The sequence below is a fragment of the Pinus tabuliformis genome, chromosome 1_2, assembly GCF_031772625.1.
Source record: "Pinus tabuliformis cultivar Carrire ecotype Pingquan chromosome 1_2, CPIR1, whole genome shotgun sequence".
Classification (NCBI taxonomy): Eukaryota; Viridiplantae; Streptophyta; class Pinopsida; order Pinales; family Pinaceae; genus Pinus; species Pinus tabuliformis.
In genome coordinates this window covers 564768569-564778319 of record NC_142298.1, presented here as the reverse complement: position 1 = coordinate 564778319, position 9751 = coordinate 564768569, and the positions used below count along the sequence as shown (strand labels likewise).

The window sequence follows — 9751 nt, the reverse complement described above, 5'->3', positions numbered from 1 at the left end:
TTGGAATACATATCCACAAAAGAAAAAATAGCAGATATATTTAGAAAGCCACTTGAAAAAGAAAAAATAACAGAGGGAAAATTAGGGATAGTCCCCTCTCACTAGTTTGATTTCAAATGAAAAGGCTAAAAGAATGAAGAGAATATGAAAATGAATGCACTATCTAAAGGGGAGACTATAGGAGTAGGAAAGAGTAAAGAAGAGGAATAAGAAGCATATGAGTATGTCAAGATTTTAAAGCAGTAAAAAAGAAACAAACACAAGGGGCAATCCTCAAATTGCAAGATCAAATCATCTTCTTCATGAATAGGCAACATCAACTTCATTCAAAGGCTCATTCTTTGATTCAATAATTTTATCCAAGATATAAATATATATATCATGTATATAATCATGTAAATAAATATTCATAAATGTACATAGGCCATTTAAAATTTTGCATATCTAGCGAAAACATATTGAAAATAAGCCTAGCTCAATGTATATATTTGGTTATCATTAGAATTTTCTCAAAATTCTTCAACCTTGAATGAATCTAAATATGGTATGCATCAATATATATTATAATAACTCATGTATTCAGCCGACATTTGGTCTATGAAGTAAGAAAAAACATGAGACCTCTGCAATTATATGAAAGCAAAAGCGGTGCTATCAAGTCTAGAGGAGCAGAGCTTATACATATTTATGTTTGGTTTCTAATAGCCCTCATCATGAAGCATCATGAGATCCACATTTGAACCATATTATTTGCAAGTTAAGCAGATAATCAAGTACAACATTGGCATAAAGGATCATTACATGCATATATCTTCTATGATTACAAAAACAACTATTAAATAAGACTATGAAATTGGTTCTACAATCATAAGGCCAACAAGGGATTAAGCTACATTGTTACATTTCATTGCATCACTAGGATTTCTTTAAATTCTTCAGCGCTAGTATTATGAACACAAATATTTGGATGCTATTAATGATATATTTTTTAGTGCAAGAAGAGTTAAAGTGTATTCATCATCAATATAAGAGATCCTTTGAAAAACATCATCAACATAGTTGAAGAAAATAATTTTTTATATCAGATGAAGATCCACAATCTCATAAGGCTTTGAGTGTAGAATCAATTCATCAGGAGCTCATAATTGTTCTACAACAAAACATTTAAATTCAAAGACATTTTCGTGTCATAATTGTTCTACAACAAAACATTTAAATTCAAAGACATTTTCGTGACATGAGGCTATGTTAAAAATCTTGAACCAAGTTTAATGCAAAGTTTAATTCATTTGCAGAAGAAGAAATTGCATCATAGGCAGAGCGCATTCTCCATATCTGTGGAAGAAGAATTGCATCATAGGCAGAGCGCATTCTCCATATCTGTGGAAGAAGATATACATGCTGTAGAAAACAAGGCTCATCTATCACATAGCAAGCAAATGGACAAACATTCAAATCCAATGTGTTGCAAACTATAGTCTCTATAGTCACTAATATGAAGTAATAATGTCTAAAACATTTTCAAATGAAAAAGCTAAGTGCATTTTTCAAAGGCATCCAATACTAAGAGAATTTCAAGAGCACTAAATCCTTGAACAAGAAGTCCCCAGTGCATGTCATTAAAAGAGACATCACCAACATTCATTAACCGCATACATTGAAAAGCTGAAAGTGAAAAATGAAGCAGAACCCTAAGAGATCAAGAAGACTAAGAGAGTAAACAAGCATTTCAAGGAAGGAAATGAAAGCCTAAAGAGAATTGAGTGCTCAAAATAATTCCCATATATAATGGTAAGAATGAATGCTAGCAAGGTATTCCCAGGAACAGTAACTACTATGCTGTGAGAAATATAGTTATGGCTATTAAAATTTGAAAGGAACAACAATGAAAGCATAGATGACAGGAGACCAAAAAAAATCAGATAATAAAAACTGACAACCATATCTTTCAATCAAATATATTTCATATGTTCCTAATTAAATTTTTGACTAGTGCATTACACTAAAATGAGAGTTTTTGTACTCTAGATTAAGCCATGACCGTTGGAGACGGATGAGCATTTTAATGCAGCATTAATGCACACATTGAGTTAGTGATATTGAAATAGCTGAATCCTTTTTGCCAACAATAGAATTGGAGGGCGACATTAATGCCACTGTAGATAAGCCTTGAATTGGAATGTTGTTTTTAAAAAACCGTTATTATAGAATCTTGATTTAACAAGGGATCCACTGTCGTAGCGTAGTCCCTGCCTGGGTTGATAAACTCAAGTTTTTTGAGTTGTCACAATGACTTTGGCAGTAATTTTAACATGTTCCAATTTTACACTTTCAGTCAGGATTAGACTGATCAGCCTTGGGCATTCATCTTTAAACACAAAGTTCTTCTTTGGAAACATAATATTACATGGCATCAAGTTGAACACAGTGTCTTGGAAAGCTGTAATGATAATTAGAGCAACTACTTTGACAAAATTGTAACAATGAAATGCTTTACAAGGTTGAGAGAACCAAACTCATAGCAGTGAGGTAGTGAACTCACTACATTGCCACTCGTTGTTTAGAGGAGTTCCTACCAGCGTAGAATGGACTTTGAGATAGACAGAGTGATATCAGTTAAATATATGTAAGGCAGAGCCTCCTAACTTGCATCATTTTCATTCACCAATTTTGAGTTAGTTATCTGCTATGCATTGTAAGTTGCCCTCTGCACTCTCAGATGAATCTAGGTCATTGCCAATTGGCCCTATGTTATGCGCTATATGTGAGGATTTAGGCAATTTCCATCTCTGTATCTACCGTGCACTGTACGCTGGAGCCATGCCATTAGCTGCAACTTGCCGGAAAAGCATCTTGCTTATCTTGTGCTCTGAACTCACCAGAATATAAATATATTTTATGAAGTCTTTTAAGCATCTTGGTTATCTTGTGCACTGAACTCACCAAAATATAAAACTTCAGCAGGAAATATCCAACAAAATAATGTTTGTTATGAGCGTGTTATGATTGCACCAAAATATTAATTTAGCCCCTTGAATTGCAAAAGCATAAAATAAATCCTCTGAAATTTAATTGAATCGCAAAAGCATCATATAAAACCTCTGTTTAATTGAGTTGCAAACCCATCAAAGCATGTGCCAAATCAATCATCAAAACCATCCACACATTTGTCAAAACAAACCGGGCATTTGCCAAATAAGAGGTAGATTACAAAAGTATGTAATCTAAATCAAAAAAGAAATATCTGAAGAGGATTGAATTTTAGAGGCACCCAATGATAGTATAGTGTTTCCGACACCACCCATCACGTGAGGGGCAGCCCAATGATAGTATTACATGCCCAACTCTACAGTGACCTTTGGCATCTGTCTCTGCCTCTCAGGGCTTAGATTTAACAAATAACTGCAATCTGAAAAGACTATATATAGATTACAACAAAAACAACAAAGAAAAAGTGAGTACACAACATCATGAAGGGCAGAGAGTGGGGCAAATAATGCCATTGTTGACACATAATCATGAATATAATGTAAATAGATAAATAAATAATATGAACAGTAATCGGGAGATGAAGTGAACAGTCTCTCCCTCATGTATATAATGAAGCCTCATGTATATAATGAAGACCTACCTCCCTCATGTATATAATGAAGCCTCATGTATATAATGAAGACCTACCTGAAGGAATAAATATGAATCAATTTTTGATTGAGGAGTAAATACGAATCAATTTTTGATTGAGGAGTTTATAATGAAGACCTACCTGAAGGAATAAATACGAATCAATTTTTGGTTGAGGAGTAAATATGAATCAATTTTTGGTTGAGGAGTTTTGGTTGAGGAGTTTTGGTTGAGGAGTTACTGCCTGGTCTGACAGCCATGAAATATAGAGACTTTGGAGATATCAAATTTGCAAAACTGCATTTGCAAGAACATGAAGCAACCAAACTACACTGTAACTCGTAAGTAAAGAAATGCTGACCACTTTGCAAGTTCTTCCTTTTTCAAAATTGGGGGCATTTGCTAAAAGGCATACCTGACATGGAAATAAACACAAGTACTACTACAATTTAATATCAAGAACAATACTAAATTCTCAAAGAGTATGCAAAATACCATTACAATACTCCAGATCTCCATAGGAATTTTATCCATGGATCCCTCCCAACTCGAATAAATGTATTAAATTAAACTGCTATAAATATATTAAATTCAATTACTATTTCAAAATAGTAATATTTCATTGTATAATAATGAAAAAAACTAAATGAATGTTTACAAAATATATTCAAAAAAAAAAAAAAAAAAATCAATCAAAATTTAAAAAATACACAGATAGTATTGCTTCTTTAAAAGATGAGAAATGAGAAAACTGTTAGTGTGAGAATATCTATGCACAAAAAAGCTAAACAAAAGGTCATGCTAAGCAAAATTACCCAGAAATGAGGAACTCAGTGAGCATTTAAGAATTTTAAGGACATTATAACACAAAATATATACACTTTGGAGATATCAAATTTGCAAAACTGCATTTGCAAGAATGTGAAGCAACCAAACTACACTGTAACTCGTAAGAAAAGAAATGCTCACCACTTTGAAAATTCTTCATTTTTCAAAATTGGGGGTGTTGCTAAAAATCATACCTGACATGCAAATAAACACAAGTACTATACCAATTTAATATCAAGAAAATCAAATTTCAGAGAAAATAGTAAAAATACTTATTACAAATGAAACTGTTTTCAATTCTTCTTTCCCAGACAGAAGGCTAATGTAATTCCTACAGGCCATGAAAATTGATTTTGACTTACACAGGCTTAATCCCAACTTCTAATAATCTAATTGTGCTAGTGAAGATACCGTGCAAATGGTTGCACAAAACAATACAATTTCAAATGTGTTAATTCCTTGGTTACCATTTTACGATGACACCAAATTTTAATCCTCGTAGTCAATCACATTTCAGAACTTGGTTGTTAATCACATTTCAGAACCTCATTTCTGAAATTTGTTTAATATTGCATGAAAGCCAAAAAGGAGTAATAGCTACCTTGTAACTTCTCCAGCATCATTTGTGAGCACTTAATTACCAACTCTACCCACAACAATATGCAAACATCAAAGCCCACAATGTGACAGATAAAATCAATATACTGGATCCATCGCTAATACCAAATCATGCATGACACCTGACTATAGTCATATAGCATCATGAAACAAGTCAATTTGCGTGCTATTAAACCATTGAATTACACCCATTTTATAAGCGCTAATGCAAGATGGTTGGGAGGGTAGTATTACAATGCTATCACAATGCCTCATTGCAAATAGCATAATAAATCCCTAGAAAGCAACCAAAAAAAGACCACAAATTACTTACGATTTGTGAGAGATTCGTCCTCGGTTGCTCTGCCTCCTCGGTTTCTGTAAATCCTCTGATGAAACCGACTAAAACGTGAAAATGAAACCATAGAAAATAAGCTTACATGGAGAAATAATAACCATTTAAGCTTACAGGAAGAAATAATAACAATAATTATGAGGGGATAACAGCAGTATAGATGACCAGAAAGAAACCCCTAGAAACCAAGCCAAGAATAGGAAGAGATTGTAGATGTTCGGACACCTCAACATCCTGTTAGAAGCCATGTTGTGGACACCTCAACATCTTGTTAGAGCTTTCCAAAAGGCACGTGGAATACATGCAAACATGTAACATACAAAGATTTGTAATCATCGCATATAAATCACCACTTTTCTGACTGTCCACCTGTCTGGTCGTGTGGGCCGATGATTTTACTGGTTGTCTGATGCTGTGGGCCAACGATCTTACCACTTGTCTATCATGCGATAACCTAACATGCATGATGACAACACAAAGCAGACACTCTAATTTAAGATTTTGGATAAAGGGAATTCGTAGTTCATGTTTTGGTTTCGTCACTGAGTTGCCAAAGAGTATATTTCAGGTTAGACACAATAGAGAAATCCAGCCAGAGACTATCGAGACCCCAAACGGAAATTCCTAAAAAGCCAACAATATATTCATTAAAATCCAGGAAAAACCTATGAGAAACAAAAGAGATTAATCTTAGATTAATCTTGTAACAGGCCAAAAGCAACACTTCTCGAAGGGCTTTAGTTCACTGTATAAGTCAAGGATCAGGCAGTAATTCGATTCTCCCTCTATCCACAGTCAGACTCCCTAATTCATCTAAGAAAGCTTATCTAAGAAGGAAGGCTTAAGAAGAGTAGGTCGATTGCAAAAACCATGGCATTAGCACATGAAATGGTAAGGGAGCTGTACAGGGATGTGTGCGGCAGCAATGTTTTGCTAAAACTGGCCCTGGGCCCCTACTTATATATAGCCTGACTTTGGCTTCAATTTGTTACGCCTTCCTGGCTCAAGACACTCATATCCGGCGGGGCTTTGTACAGGTTGGTTTGTTAGGGATGATTTGTTTTTTCCTTCCCTTTGCAGAGCAGGAAAAAAGAGAAGTAAGACTTGTTGTGGGTTGGTCCTAATCTTACCTGAGCAGAGCCATCCCTTCGCAGAGCCTGGGCTGGGGCTGGGGATAAGTCTGAATTGCAGAAACCATGGCACTAGCACATGAATTGCAGAAACCATGGCACTAGAACATGAAACCCATGAAATGGTAAGGGAGATGTACAGGGATGTGTAACTAGGGTTCCTGGGCCAACGTGTGTAACTAATCTTAATACAGGGTTTCATAAGGAAGACTTGTGATCCAGTGTCGGTAAAAGCTTGGTTTCATAAGGAAGACTTGTGATCCAGTGTCGATAAAAGCTTAAACAACACTAGTTCCAATCCAGTTCTAAGCCAAATAATAGAAGTACGAGGTCAGGTAAGTAATTAGTTTTTTCTGAAACACACCTGATTTTTGGTGAGCTTCAGTCTTCCCTCCTTCTGTCACTTGTATCTGCTTCTGTCTCTTGTACCTGCTTCTATCTCGTGCCTTTGGTCTTGCATGTTCAAGTTTTCACCCACGTTGGAGAGGGAGCACGTGAGCCAGCAAAGAAGAACTCAGCAGCTCCACTGGTTTTCGTTATCCCATATATTTACTGTAATGTCAGTAGATGGATGTTTTGCTATCTCAGATATTTACCTTAATGTCAGTAGAGGGATGTTTTGCTTTCAGGTATGCTCCAGGTATTACTAGCAGACTCAAGCGTGTAGATAACAGAGCACGTGGAATTGAAATCTTGCAGACTCTTCTGGGTAGGCAGCGACAAAACGACGACGAAATAGTGAAAGAGTGGCCCTAGTTTCTGCTTGAGCCTTCTACGCCGACTATCTTTTACCATACCAGAGTTACATGCTAATAGCCATGTGGAAGGGGCCTTGATAGACATGTGGAAAGGGCCTCGAAGTATATTCGAAGTATATTGGCTGGCTGCAAAAGCTTTAATATAAATAAATTGCAAAAACTTTGATATAAAGAAATTGGCAAATGTATATAAAATCACAGAACTTTGGAAATAGTGAAGGAGTGGCCCTAGTTTCTGCCTGAGCTTTCTACGCTGACTATCTTTTACCATACCAGAGTTGCATGCTAATAGCCATGTGGAAGGCCGACTATCTTTTACCATACCAGAGTTGCATGCTAATAGCCATGTGGAACGGGCCTTGATAGACATGTGGAAAGGGCCTCGAAGTATATTGGCTGGCTGCAAAAGCTTTAATATAAATAAATTGCAAAAATTTCAATATAAAGAAATTAATAAATTGCAAAAACTTTAATATAAATAAATTGCAAAAACTTCAATATAAAGAAATTTAAAATTAATAAATTGCAAAAACTTTGATATAAAGAAATTGGCAACTGTATATAAAATCACAGAACTTTGGATAAAATGGTATTGCTGCAATTTTCTTGCATAACAGAACTTTGGATAAAATGGTATTGTCGCAATTTTCTTGCATAGGGCCATGTGAAGCCTGTAATAAGAGGTGAGGTGAAGGAAGTCTGTAATAAGAGGTGAGGTGAAGCCTGCAATAAGAGGTAGGTAGAATGCTTTTAGTCTTAAAACTTTGGCTAAAAGCCTGTAATAAGAGGTGAAGCCTCTAATAAGAGGTAGAATGCTTTTAGTCTTAAAAATGCTTTTAGTCTTAAAAATTTGGCTAAAATTTAGGTGAATAGTTTTAAAATTTAAGTTAAAATTTTGGCTAAAATTTAGTTGAATAGTTTTAAAATTTAGGTGAATAAAATTGTTACGATTAAATTTTGGTTAAAATACAAGAAAACAAAAAAATGGGTCAAACTGATGAATTAATAGGTGGTCAAACGATAGATTGATCGCTATAGTCCCTGCTATGACGGAGGCAGGGACTAATAAGTCTTAAAACTTTGGCTAAAAGCCTGTAATAAGAGGTGAAGCCTCTAATAAGAGTTAGAATGATTTTAGTCTTAAAAATGCTTTTAGTCTTAAAAATTTGGCTAAAATTTAGGTGAATAAAATTGTTACGATTAAATTTTGGTTAAAGTACAAGAAAACAAAAAAATGGGTCAAACTGATGAATTAATAGGTGGTCAAACGATAGATTGATCGCTATAGTCCCCTATGACAGAGGCAGGGACTAATAAGTCTTAAAACTTTGGCTAAAAGCCTGTAATAAGAGGTGAAGCCTCTAATAAGTGGTAGAATGCTTTTAGTCTTAAAAATGAGGTGAAGCCTCTAATAAGAGGTAGAATGCTTTTAGTCTTAAAAATTTGGCTAAAATTTAGGTGAATAGTTTTAAAATTTAGGTTAAAAATTTGGCTAAAATTTAGGTGAATAGTTGTAAATTTTAGGTGAATAAAATTGTTACGATTAAAGTTTGGTTAAAATACAAGAAAACAAAAAAATGGGTCAAACTGATGAATTAATAGGTGGTCAAACGATAGATTGATCGCTATAGTCCCTACTATGACGGAGGGAGGGACTAATAAGTCTTAAAACTTTGGCTAAAAGCCTATAATAAGAGGTGAAGCCTCTAATAAGAGGTAGAATGCTTTTAGTCTTAAAAATGCTTTTAGTCTTAAAAATTTGGCTAAAATTTAGGTGAATAGTTTTAAAATTTAAGTGAATAAAATTGTTACGATTAAATTTTGGTTAAAATACAAGAAAACAAAAAAATGGGTCAAACTGATGAATTAATAGGTGGTCAAATGATAGATTGATCGCTATAGTCTCTACTATGACGGAGGCAGGGACTAATAAGTCTTAAAACTTTGGCTAAAAGCTTCTAATAAGAGGTGAAGCCTCTAATAAGAGGTATAATGCTTTTAGTCTTAAAAATTTGGCTAAAATTTAGGTGAATAGTTTTAAAATTTAGGTTAAAAATTTGGCTAAAATTTAGGTGAATAAAATTGTTACGATTAAATTTTGGTTAAAATACAAGAAAACAAAAAAATGGGTCAAACTGATGAATTAATAGGTGGTCAAACGATAGATTGATCGCTATAGTCCCTGCTATGACAGAGTCTTAAAACTTTGGCTAAAAGCCTATAACAAGAGGTGAAGCCGCTAATAAGAGGTAGAATGCTTTTAGTCTTAAAAATGCTTTTAGTCTTAAAAATTTGGCTAAAATTTAGGTGAATAGTTTTAAAATTTAGGTTAAAAATTTGGCTAAAATTTAGGTGAATAATTTTAAAATTTAGGTGAATAAAATTGTTACGATTAAATTTTGGTTAAAATACAAGAAAACAAAAAAATGGGTCAAACTGATGAATTAATAGGTGGTCAAACG

The 9751-nt window shown here is 34.3% G+C and overlaps 1 long non-coding RNA gene across 12 annotated transcripts; it reads right to left on the bottom strand.

The window, feature by feature from the left end:
- Positions 1-1059: 1059 nt before the first annotated feature.
- Positions 1060-6337, bottom strand: LOC149206860 (uncharacterized). Of its 12 annotated transcripts, none has more exons than XR_016252601.1 (5): positions 5627-6336; positions 5381-5448; positions 5051-5193; positions 4591-4643; positions 1060-1421 (listed from the first exon to the last, which is right to left on the bottom strand). It is a non-coding gene; the product is annotated as an uncharacterized LOC149206860 (long non-coding RNA). The 12 variants fall into 12 exon arrangements; XR_016252603.1 differs by having other exon boundaries at positions 1060-1401; XR_016252596.1 differs by having other exon boundaries at positions 5051-5095.
- Positions 6338-9751: the final 3414 nt, after the last annotated feature.